Here is a 13,621-nt window from a genome sequence, read left to right on the forward strand (position 1 = left end):
ATAGTTTCTGGAACGCACGAACAAAACGCCGCTATTCGGATATAACGATGGATTATTTTGGACCAAACCAACATTTGTTATTGAAGTAGCAGTCCTGGGAGTGCATTCTGACGAAGACAACAAAAGGTAATCAAACTTTTATAATAGTAAATCTGATTTTGGTGAAGGCTAAACTTGCCGGGTGTCTAAATAGCTAGCCCGTGATGGCTGGGCTATGTACTTAGAATATTGCAAAATGTGCTTTCACCAAAAAACTATTTTAAAATCGGACATATTGAGTGCATAGAGGAGTTCTGTATCTATAATTCTTAAAATAATTGTTATGCTTTTTGTGAACGTTTATCGTGAGTAATTTAGTAAATTGTTAGTAAATTCCCCGGAAGTTTGCGGGGGGTATGCTAGTTCTGAACGTCACATGCTAATGTAAAAAGCTGGTTTTTGATATAAATATGAACTTGATTGAACAAAACATGCATGTATTGTATAACATAATGTCCTAGGGTTGTCATCTGATGAAGATCATCAAAGGTTAGTGCTGCATTTAGCTGTGGTTTGGGTTTTTGTGACATTATATGCTAGCTTGAAAAATGGGTGTCTGATTATTTCTGGCTGGGTACTCTGCTGACATAATCTAATGTTTTGCTTTCGTTGTAAAGCCTTTTTGAAATCGGACAGTGTGGTTAGATTAACGAGAGTCTTGTCTTTAAATAGCTGTAAAATAGTCATATGTTTGAGAAATTGAAGTAATAGCATTTCTAAGGTATTTGAAAATCGCGCCACTGGATTAGACTGGCTGTTGCGTAGGTGGGACGAATTCGTCCCGCCTAGCCCAGAGAGGTTAACCTTTCCAGGAAGAACAAAGTGCACAGTAGAATTGGAGGACCATTTAAACTTCACTTTGCTGATATGAAACTTAAGTATACAGTATGCTGTGTATGAGATTAAATTCTCTCCAGCTCTTCAGAAATATCTATTAAATAGCTACGCGCCGAGTCTACTGCCTCACAGAAAGGACAGAGACATTATCCACAAACACATGGAGGTGAGTCACAAGTCACGACTTCAAAGGAGAGCGGTTTGAACGTAAAAAGACAGCACATAAAAACACAACAACCTTCCCACTAGCCATGATTGGCTGAGATAAGGAGTGGGCTGGACATGCCGAGAGAAGAGTTCGGATTGGTATCGATGTCACGTTCCTCGTCTTCTGACGATATGTTGAAGTCACTGTCAGAGAAAGTGGACCAATACGCAGCGGGTTGCGTGCTCATCATCTTCATTTATTAAATAAATGTGAACACGTGAAAACAAGAAAACAAAAAACGACTAGTGACAGGTTCACAGGCTATACATTCCCTAGCAGTGCGAAATACAACTACCCACAAGTGAACAAACAAAACACACACCTACTTATAGGACTCCCAATCAGAGGCAACTAAAAACACCTGCCTCCAATTGAGAGTCCAGCACCCAACCTACACATAGAAAACTAACCTAGAACCTACCCATAGAAATACAAACATAAACCAGTGACCAAAAAACCCCGTAATACATAAATAAACTACACTCTGCCACGTCCTGACCAAACTACAATAACCAAATATACTCTATACTGGTCAGGACGTGACAATCGAAGGCTTTTGTCTATTTGAGCTGGTCAGTCTGTGTTGGTAACCCTGTCGAACGCGGCTTTTTTGTGTTGCTCTCCACTTTCTGGAGAATCGAGTTTTGAAATCAGTGGAATCAGAGTATTATAGCTAAAGAGATGGGAAAACACCTGCTTCCGGATTACGTCTTCAAACTAAGGGCATTTGTGGCATGGATCCATGACAGGGAGACGCGTCCACCATGCATAATGATGTATACGGGCAAGATAGTCTAGCTAGCTAAATTTTCAGATATTACACGTTTTAAATTTTGACAGAAAGTTGATTAATTTCAAGCTAAAGTGTACTATTAGCTAGCGTAAGCTGGCTGGCTCCCTAGCTAACGTTAGGTGGTGTGACGTGATGTGTGTGATCTTACATGTTGTTTACCTAGCTAGGTTAATTGTTTACCTAGGTAGCTAGCTACATGTCTTAAGCTAAAGTGTACAACACCCGTTGAATTTGGCCGGTGTCAGTAAACGTCAGCAAAAAGGAACAATGAAATTGTTGCCAGCAGTGCTGGTTAGGCTGTTTTCATGTTATCCAGAGGTAAACAAATCATCCGTGGATCTGTTGGGGCGATCTGTGCAATAACGTGACACTTCCTACGTCTTCCATAGGGTCTCAGAGCCCGGGAAAACGTTGAACGATATCGAGGCAGGCTCTGGCTGAAACACTTTATCGCTTTTGGCAAGTAGCCACTCAGAGTACTATGGGCTTAGGCGCGTGCACGCTTCGACCGAATGGTTTCTTTTCCTTTGTCTGTTTATCTAAATGCAGATTCCCGGTCGGAATATTAACGCTTTTTTATGAGAAAAATGGCATAAAAATTGATTTTAAACAGCGGTTGACATGCTTCGAAGTACGGTAATGGAATATTTAGAATTCTTTTGTCACGAATTGCGCCATGCTCGTCACCCTTATTTAGCCTTTAGGATAGTGTCTAGAACACACGAACAAAACGGCGCTGTTTGGATATAACGATGGATTATTTTGGACCAAACCAACATTTGTTATTGAAGTAGAAGTCCTGGGAGTGCATTCTGACGAAGACAACAAAGGTAAGAACATTTTTCTTATAGTAAATCTGACTTTGATGAGTGCTAAACCTGCTGGGTGTCTAAATAGCTAGCCCTGTGATGCCGGGCTATCTACTGAGAATATTGCAAAATGTGAACAAAACATGCATGTATTGTATAACATAATGTCCTAGGAGTGTCATCTGATGAAGATCATCAAAGGTTAGTGCTGCATTTAGCTGTGGTTTTGGTTTTTGTGACATATAGGCTTGCTTTGAAAATGGCTGTGTGATTATTTTTGGCAGGGTACTCTCCTGACATAATCTAATGTTTTGCTTTCGTTGTAAAGCCTTTTTGAAATCTGACAGTGTGGTTAGATTAATGAGAGTCTTGTCTTTAAAATGGTGTAAAATAGTCATATGTTTGAGAAATTGAAGTTATAGCATTTATGAGGTATTTGTATTTCGCGCCACGTGATTCCACTGGCTGTTGACTAGGGTGGGACGCAAGCGTCCCACCTTGCCCAGGGAGGTTAATGTAACTCTGGGGGAAGACTTGTCACATCAGAGAACTACTGGAACACTGATTGCTGAGTTAGTAGTCACTAACTCTCTCTCACACACACACACACACACACACACACACACACACACACACACACACACACACACACACACACACACACACACACACACACACACACACACACACACACACACACACACACACACACACAGACACATTGTTGCATTTCAACTTTAGATCACCAGTTAGTGTGATAAATGTGATAAAATAGATTTGCAATGGGAAGTAATAGCTGGTTTGTTCATTTCATTTTGGACTTGAAATGGTTGATTTCATGTTGCCATTGTTTACAGATGACTCGTTGCAGAAGCTTCCGTAGCCTGGCAGCCTTGAGCAACCAGATCTAAATTATTCGGTTTCACCAAAATAACATTTCCAGTCAGAGGCATATTCAGTTTCTCTAGGAGCAATACTTACGACTCCACGTGTTGAATGTGTACTTCGCTATCAAATAAGTGTTTAAAACACGTTTTTAACCAGGGTCTCCCATTTTGCCTCCTGTGGGCTGCCATTGTAATCCATTCTAGACCACACAGTCATGCGAGAGCTACAACGCAATCTCCCACTTCTACAGGCAAGAATGGTGATGCTATGTTTTCAGTTATTTTCTGGATTTTTGAGTTTAATAGAACATATTGGAAGATTTTTTGGGTCCTATAGTCACGGTTCGCCACTGGACACACACACACGTACACAGCCAAAGATAACACCTATAACATTGATTTTCTAGGGTTAGAGGTTAAACTGTGGTGATAGGGAGGGCGTCAACTGCAAGACCACCTCATGGCTACATAGATAACAGCACAGTAATACACAGCACATCTATTTAACCTGTTGGGGCTAGGGGGCAGTATTTTCACGGCTGGATAAAAAAACGTTCCCGATTTAATCTGGTTACTAATCCTACCCAGTAACTAGAATATGCATATACTTATTATATATGGATAGAAAACACCCTAAAGTTTCTAAAACTGTTTGAATGGTGTCTGTGAGTATAACAGAACTCATTTGGCAGGCAAAACCCTGAGACATTTTCTGACAGGAAGTGGATACCTGATGTGTTGAATGACCTTTAAGCCTATGCCATTGAAACACACAGGGGTTGATTAATGTTTTGGCACTTCCTATTGCTTCCACTAGATGTCACCAGCCTTTACAAAGTGTTTTGAGTCTTTTACTGTGAGATCTGACCGAACAAGAGCCATGGAACGGTGATGGCCGATTAGACTCTGGCGCGCGAGTTCATGTTGGGTACCCTCGTTCCAATACGTTATAAAAGAGAATGCATTCGTCCACCTTGAATATTATTCATGTTCTGGTTAAAAAAGGCACTAATGATTTATGCTATACAACGTTTGACATGTTTGAACGAACGTAAATATATTTTTTCCCCTCGTTCATGACGAGAAGTCCGGCTGGCTTAGATCATGTGCTAACAACACAGAGCTTTTTGGATATAAATGATGAGCTTTTTTGAACAAAACTACATTCGTTATGGACCTGGGATTCCTGGAAGTGACATCTGATGAAGAGAATCAAAGGTAATGGATTATTTACATAGTATTTTCGATTTTAGATCTCTCCAACATGGCCGTTTGTCTGTATAGCAAAGCATATTTTTCTGGCCGCAGTGCTCAGATTATTGCAAAGTGTGATTTCCCAGTAAGGTTATTTTTAAATCTGGCAAGTTGATTGCGTTCAAGAGATGTAAATCTATAATTCTTTAAATGACAATATAATATTTTACCAATGTTTTCTAATTTTAATTATTTAATTAGTGGTGCTGACTTGACTGCCGGTTATTGGAGGGAAACGATTTCCTCAACATCAATGCCATAGTAAAACGCTGTTTTTGGATATAAATATGAACTTGATAGAACTAAAAATGCATGCATTGTCTAACATAATGTCCTAGGAGTGTCATCTGATGGAGATTGTGAAAGGTTAGTGCATCATTTTAGCTGGTTTTATGGTTTGGTGACGCCTGTCTTTGAATTGACAAAACATTACACACAGCTATTGTCAATGTACTCTCCTAACATAATCTAACTTTATGCTTTCGCCGTAAAACCTTTTTGAAATCGGACAACGTGGTTAGATTAAGGAGATGTTTATCTTTCAAAGGGTGTAAGATAGTTGTATGTTTGAAAAATTTGAATTTTGACATTTATTTGGTTTCAAATTTGCCGCTCTTGAAATGCACCTGCTGTTGATAGGGTGCACCACGGGTGGCACGCTAGCGTCCCACATAGCCCCAAGAAGTTAACCATAACTGACAATGACAAGTATCCAATAGCAGCAGTCTATTACTAAAACTGATTCAGTGGCTCAGATCTGGAGAAAAAAAAAACTAAAACATTAAAATAGCCAAATGTTCTCTTCCCAGGTAGGATTACTTTAATAAAATGAGTTTACAATAAGCATGCTGTTTTACTGATGGAGAGAGAGCACACTGACTCTAAAAGGAGAACTGTAGAAAGGGAGCTAACAAGAGAGGGAAAGAGAGAGACAACCGAGAGGGAGAGAGAAAGACGACCGAGAGGGAGGGAGTGAGACGACTGAGAGAGAGAGACAACTGAGAGGGAGGGAGCGAGACGACCGAGAGGGAGGGAGAGAGACAACCAGAGAGGGAAAGAGAGAGACAACCGAGAGGGAGAGAGAAAGACGACCGAGAGGGAGGGAGTGAGACGACTGAGAGAGAGAGACAACTGAGAGGGAGGGAGCGAGACGACTGAGAGGGAGGGAGAGAGACAACCAGAGAGGGAGAGAGAGAGAGAGACAACAGGAGAGAGAGACAACAGGAGAGAGAGAGAAAGAGAGAGAGACAAAAGATACAAAGAGAGCCAGAGAGATAAAGCAGGTTTTTTATAGTAGCTAGTAATACTATTTGGCTAATACACCCTGTATCTAATTAGGTTGAAAAATGCAGTGTTTTCCCCAAAAGAGTGGCACAGGGATGGCAGCATGTCAAGCTGATGTTACCCATGACTCACAGCCCAAAGCAGCAGCAAACCAACATAGCTACGCTCAGAGAGAAGGGGAGGGAGAGTGGGGGCGGGAAGAGAAAGGGAAGAGGGGTGCTAGTGGGGGGAGGGAAGAGAGAGAGGTGGGGCGAGAAAGAGGTGGGGGAGAGAGAGAGAGGAGAACATGTGAGAAAAGAGGGGAGAGAGGACAGAAAGAAAGAGATGGGGTAATGCTGCTGCCTCATAGTATAGACCGAGAATGGACTATTGAGAGAGGAAGGGAAAAAGATGAGAAAGACAGACTAAAAAACAAATCACTTCATCTATACAGCAAATGGGCCACATGTCAGATCTCATGGAGTCAACACTAGCACAGCTGTGTGATCTACCAGTGCTGTGAAATATACACACTGATGCAGCTGACACACAGTGCACTGTACCAACACAGACACAGACACAGAGGACATAGTGCTTTGAACATGGTAGTAACATGGAGATTATAGAACATAAAACCAGGTGGAGAGATAGAGTGCGAGCATGAAGAGAGGAAGAGAGAGAGAGATTTTACATTTACGTCATTTTAGCAGACACTCTTATCCAGAGCGACTTACAGTAGTGAATGCATACATTTCATACATTTTTTTCTGGTCCCCCGTGGGAATCGAACCTACAACCCTGGCATTGCAAACACCATGCTCTACCAACTGAGCCACACGGGACCTGGATTGGAAGGATTGGAAGACAGGGAGAAGAAAAACAGTAATGGGGAGACAGAAGAGAGAGTTAGGCCGGGGACCATTGATCAGCCTCAACACCCACATCAGGGGTGGGGCCTAGAGCCCTAATGAAACCCAAACTCCTAGAACAAATCACAGCTTCGTGTAAACAAATCCATCTCCACGGCAATGTGTCTGTCACTACAGCCATGGTCGTGGTCGCCATGACGGAGACAGAGGAGGGGGATGGATCACCACGGTAACACAAGCCCTGGTCAGGTCTAGTTTCGGGGAAGTGTGTGTGTGTGTGTGTGTGTGTGTGTGTGTGTGTGTGTGTGTGTGTGTGTGTGTGTGTGTGTGTGTGTGTGTGTGTCTATCCATGTCTATGTGCATTTGTGTGTGTCTGCATGCTTGTGTGTGTGTGGCAGAGTGGTGTTAAATCACTAATGGTCGCCACGCATCCCAATCGAGCAGGGTCACAGCACAACGATAGTGTTGCCGCGGGGATACATCAATCAACCTGGACATTACGCTTTCTCTCTCTCTGTCTCTCAACACAGCCCGGCTACGACAGACAGAGGATAGCCTGGTCATAATCACCAGAAAATAAAGAGCAGAGAACATGAAAAAAGAGGAGGAAGGGAAGGAGGAGGATGATCAAAAGAGAAGAGATAAAGGGATAAATAAAAAGAGAGGAAGAGGTGACAGAAAAGGAGGAGAGAACAAGGGATGGGAGAAAGGAGAGAGAACAAGGGATGGGACCCTTAGGGAAAACCCACAGGAATTACACATGAACACTTGTGAAGTGTTATAAAAAGACTTGTTTTCATGTGATCACGTGATCTTGTGTGAAGTTAATGTGATAACATGTGACAACGTGAAACTACACATGTGAAAACGTGATCACATCTGATGTGTTACAAAGTGGAGGAGAGAAGAGTTGACGGAGGAGTGTCCTGAGACTGGAGTGAATGGAGGAGGACAAAAGGATGAACTGATGAAGAGAAAAGAGGAGAAGAAGAAACCATCAGAAAACTGGGACTATCACAGAGATGACATGACACAGTCATTCTGTGTCTTGGCCAGCTGCCGTGGTCCTATCAGCACTGTAATTACTACACTTGGCTGTGATTACAGTATCAGAAAGGGGCTGTGGTGAAAGCCTGCAATCATCCTATCAGAGAGAGCCTTTCACTCAACGATACTCACCATTCACTACTACTGCACTCCCTGGGCCCTGTTCCAACACTTCCCTCCTTTTCGCCTCATTTCCTTGAGATTTGCAAGCGCATTTGGTTTTTGCTTCAATCTTGCATTGAAGTCAATGGGAGATCTGCGTGGAGATTTTAATGAAGATGTCATGTTAGGATTTGGCCCACTAGCTTAGCCTAAAGCTATTTTCACACAAGCAACAGGTTCTCAAGATGACCACTTCTGTATATTTGCCTTGAGCCGTCAGCTGACTATCACATATCACCAATCATCGCAACTCGGGCCCTCCTCGGCTAGGCGAGAGCCCAAATTTTGTCCCAGGCTTCAGGCTCTGCCAGAAGGGTAAAATGAGGTTGGGAGTTTTCCAGGAGGCTTGTCACCGAGTGGAGAGTTGTGTGTGAGTAGCGGTGTGTGTGTGTGTGTAGCGGTGTGTGTGAGAGTAGCGGTGTGTGTGTGTATGTCTGCTCTCGCCTGGGCTATTCACTAAATAATTGCAGCTCGAGAGTAAGAGGCACCCACACACACACACACACAAAGGTTAGGGCTTTGGGATTATCAAACACCCCTTTACCTCGTGTGTGTGTTTGTGCGTGTGTGTTCGTGTGTGTGAGAGAATTAATGAGTTAGTGTGTGTTTGTGTCACAGTCCTATTATTGTGTGGTTCCTCCCTGTGGGATGTCTTCACACTGTTATTAAAGCTACTTCCTTCACTCTGGGATATGTTCACACTGTTATTCAAAGTGTTTCTTTCCAATTGTACCAATTATATGCATATCCTGGCTTCAGGGCCTGAGTAACAGGCAGTTTACTTTGGGCACGTCAGTCAGGCGGAAATTCAGAAAAAACTACTTCATTCACCCTGGGATGTGTTAACACTGTTATTAAATCTACTTGATTCACTCTGGGATGTGTTAACACTGTTATTAAATCTACTTCATTCACTCTGGGATGGGTTCACACTGTTATTAAAGCTACTTCATTCACTCTGGGATGTGTTAACACTGTTATTAAAGCTACTTCATTCACTCTGGGATGTGTTAACACTGTTATTAAAGCTACTTCATTCACCCTGGGATGTGTTAACACTGTTATTAAAGCTACTTCATTCACCCTGGGATGTGTTAACACTGTTATTAAAGCTACTTCATTCACTCTGGGATGGGTTCACACTGTTATTAAAGCTACTTCATTCACTTTGGGATGTATTAACACTGTTATTAAAGCTACTTCATTCACTCTGGGATGTGTTAACACTGTTATTAAAGCTACTTCATTCACTCTGGGATGTGTTAACACTGTTATTAAAGCTACTTCATTCACTCTGGGATGGGTTCACACTGTTATTAAAGCTACTTCATTCACTCTGGGATGTATTAACACTGTTGTTAAAGCTACTTCATTCACTCTGGGATGTATTAACACTGTTATTAAAGCTACTTCATTCACTCTGGGATGTGTTAACCTGTTGGGGCTAGGGGGCAGTATTTGCACGGCCGGATAAAAAACGTACCCGATTTAATCTGGTTACTACTCCTGCCCAGTAACTAGAATATGCATATAATTATTGGCTTTGGATAGAAAACACCCTAAAGTTTCTAAAACTGTTTGAATGGTGTCTGTGAGTATAACAGAACTCATTTGGCAGGCCAAAACCTGAGAAGATTCCTTACAGGAAGTGGCCTGTCTGACCATTTCTTGCCCTCCTTGATCATCTCTAACAAATACAGGGGATCTCTGGCATGACGTGACACTTCCTACGGCTCCCATGGGCTCTCAGAAGGCGGGAAAAAGCTGAACGATGTAATTCCATCCCCAGGCTGAAACACATTAGCGCGTTTGGCAAGTGCTATATCAGAGGGCCATTAGACTGAGGCTCGTGCATGAGGGGATAGCATGCTTTTACTTTCACTCTCTTTGTAATAAAAAATGATTTCCCGGTCGGAATATTATCGCTTTTTTTACGAGAAAAATGGCATAAAAATTGATTTTAACCTGTTAGGGCTAGGGGGCAGTATTGACACGGCTGGATAAAAAAACATACCCGATTTAATCTGGTTACCACTCCTACCCAGTAACTAGAACATGCATATACTTATTACATATGGATAGAAAACACCCTCAATTTTCTAAAACTGTTTGAATGGTGTCTGTGAGTATAACAGAACTCATTTGGCAGGCAAAACCCTGAGACATTTTCTGACAGGAAGTGGATACCTGATGTGTTGTATTACCTTTAAACCTATCCCATTGAAAAACACAGGGGCTGAGGAATATTTTGGCACTTCCTATTGCTTCCACTAGATGTCACCAGCCTTTACAAAGTGTTTTGAGTCTTCTGGAGGGAGATCTGACCGAACAAGAGCCATGGAACGATGATGGCCCATTAGACACCTGGCGCGCGAGTTCATGTTGGGTACCCTCGTTCCAATACGTTATAAAAGAGTATGCATTCGTCCACCTTGAATATTATTCATGTTCTGGTTAAAAAAGGCCCTAATGATTTATGCTATACAACGTTTGACATGTTTGAACGAACGTAAATATATTTTTTCCCCTCGTTCATGACGAGCAGTCCGGCTGGCTTAGATCATGTGCTAACAAGACGGAGATTTTTGGACATAAATTATGAGCTTTTTTGAACAAAACTACATTCGTTATGGACCTGTGATACCTGGAAGTGACATCTGATGAAGAGAATCAAAGGTAATGGATTATTTACATCGTATTTTCGATTTTAGATCTCCCCAACATGACGTCTAGTCTGTATCGCAACGCGTATTTTTCTGGGCGCAGTGCTCAGATTATTGCAAAGTGTGATTTCCCAGTAAGGTTATTTTTAAATCTGGCAAGTTGATTGCGTTCAAGAGATGTAAATCTATAATTCTTTAAATGACAATATAATATTTTACCAATGTTTTCTAATTTTAATTATTTAATTAGTGGTGCTGACTTGACTGCCGGTTATTGGAGGGAAACGATTTCCTCAACATCAATGCCATAGTAAAACGCTGTTTTTGGATATAAATATGAACTTGATAGAACTAAAAATGCATGCATTGTCTAACATAATGTCCTAGGAGTGTCATCTGATGGAGATTGTAAAAGGTTAGTGCATAATTTTAGCTGGTTTTATGGTTTTGGTGACCCTCTCTTTGAATTGACAAAACATTACACACACCTCTTGTAAATGTACTGTCCTAACATACTCTAAATTTATGCTTTCGCCGTAAAACCTTTTTGAAATCGTAAAACGTGGTTAGATTAAGGAGATGTTTATCTTTCAAAGGGTGTAAAATAGTTGTATGTTTGAAAAATTTGAATTTTGACATTTATTTGGATTCAAATTTGCCGCTCTTGAAATGCACCTGCTGTTGATGGAGTGCACCACGGGTGGCACGCTAGCGTCCCACCTAGCCCATAGAGGTTAAACAGCGGTTGACATGCTTCGAAGTACGGTAATGGAATATTTAGAATTTTTTGTCACGAAATGCGCCATGCTCGTCACCCTTATTTACCCTTTCGGATAGTGTCTTGAACGCACGAACAAAACGCTGCTGTTTGGTTATAACAATGGATTATTTGGGACCAAACCAACATTTGTTATTGAAGTAGAAGTCCTGGGAGTGCATTCTGACGAAGAACAGCAAAGGTAATAACATTTTTCTTATAGTAAATCTGACTTTGGTGAGTGCTAAACTTGCTGGGTGTCTAAGTAGCTAGCCCTGTGATGCCGGGCTATCTACTGAGAATATTGCAAAATGTGCTTTCACCAAAAAGCTATTTTAAAATCGGACATAGCGAGTGCATAGAGGAGTTCTGTATCTATAATTCTTAAAATAATTGTTATGTTTTTTGTGAATGTTTATCGTGAGTAATTTAGTAAATTCACCGGCAGTGTTCGGTGGGAATGCTAGTCACATGCTAATGTAAAAAGCTGGTTTTTGATATAAATATGAACTTGATTGAACAAAACATGCATGTATTGTATAACATAATGTCCTAGGGTTGTCATCTGATGAAGATCATCAAAGGTTAGTGCTGCATTTAGCTGTGGTTTGGGTTTATGTGACATTATATGCTAGCTTGAAAAATGGGTGTCTGATTATTTCGGGCTGGCTACTCTGCTGACATAATCTAATGTTTTGCTTTCGTTGTAAAGCCTTTTTGAAATCGGACAGTGTGGTTAGATTAACGAGAGTCTTGTCTTTAAAATGGTGTAAAATAGTCATATGTTTGAAAAATTGAAGTTTTTGCATTTTTGAGGTATTTGAATATCGCGCCACGGGATTACACTGGCTGTTGAGTAGGTGGGACGCTAGCCCATAGAGGTTAAAGCTACTTCATTCACCCTGGGATGTGTTAACACTGTTATTAAAGCTACTTTGTTCACTCTGGGATGTGTTAACACTGTTATTAAAGCTACTTCATTCACTCTGGGATGTGTTAACACTGTTATTAAATCTACTTCATTCACTCTGGGATGTGTTAACACTGTTATTAAAGCTACTTCATTCACTCTGGGATGTGTTAACACTGTTATTAAAGCTACTTCATTCACTCTGGGATGTGTTAACACTGTTATTAAAGCTACTTCATTCACCCTGGGATGTGTTAACACTGTTATTAAAGCTACTTCGTTCACTCTGGGATGGGTTCACACTGTTATTAAAGCTACTTCATTCACTTTGGGATGTGTTAACACTGTTATTAAAGCTACTTCATTCACTCTGGGATGTGTTAACACTGTTATTAAAGCTACTTCATTCACTCTGGGATGTATTAACACTGTTATTGAAGCTACTTCATTCACTCTGGGATGTGTTAACACTGTTATTAAAGCTACTTCATTCACTCTGGGATGTGTTAACACTGTTATTAAATCTACTTCATTCACTCTGGGATGGGTTCACACTGTTATTAAAGCTACTTCATTCATCCTGGGCATCTCTTCCCAAGGCACCGTCTGTCAAAGTCCACTCTGAGACTGGGTCTCGTGCCACCAACACACAGACACACGGGCTGACCAATCAGGACCCAATGCCACAATAAGGACCAATGTGCTTCTGTAAGGAGGGTAAATAAGGGAAACCCACACGTAACGAAGGCTGGCCCATAGAATGACATCAGAGCCATGTATTGAGAGAGTTGGGCCATTGTGAATTCTGCACTATGATGCATTTACATGACACTACATGGCTTTGAATTCCATCTAGAATTTAATAGGATCTCTGTGAGACGACCATTGTTGCCCAAACATGATAATAGATCACCTCAAATTAGTACTCGGGCCTTTCTGGTGCTGCTTACCGGTCTAACTAAATAACTACACTCACAGACATACACCAAAAGATGTCCAAAATAAGAATGTTCAGTAAGTCAGCGGGCAAATTGTGTCAAAGATGGAGAAATACAGAGAAGGGAGGGAGAGATATGGAGAGATGCAGAGAAGTGAAAGAGAGATATGGAGAAGAGAGGGAGAG

At 41.4% G+C, this 13,621-nt stretch overlaps 1 protein-coding gene across 2 annotated transcripts in view; it reads right to left on the bottom strand.

Annotated features, from left to right (window-relative positions):
* Positions 1 to 13,621, bottom strand: part of LOC106576572 (voltage-dependent calcium channel subunit alpha-2/delta-1) — a 189,285-nt gene that overhangs the window by 78,222 nt on the left and 97,442 nt on the right. The window lies entirely within an intron of this gene.

This window comes from Salmo salar, chromosome ssa17 (assembly GCF_905237065.1).
Source record: "Salmo salar chromosome ssa17, Ssal_v3.1, whole genome shotgun sequence".
Taxonomy (NCBI): domain Eukaryota; kingdom Metazoa; phylum Chordata; class Actinopteri; order Salmoniformes; family Salmonidae; genus Salmo; species Salmo salar.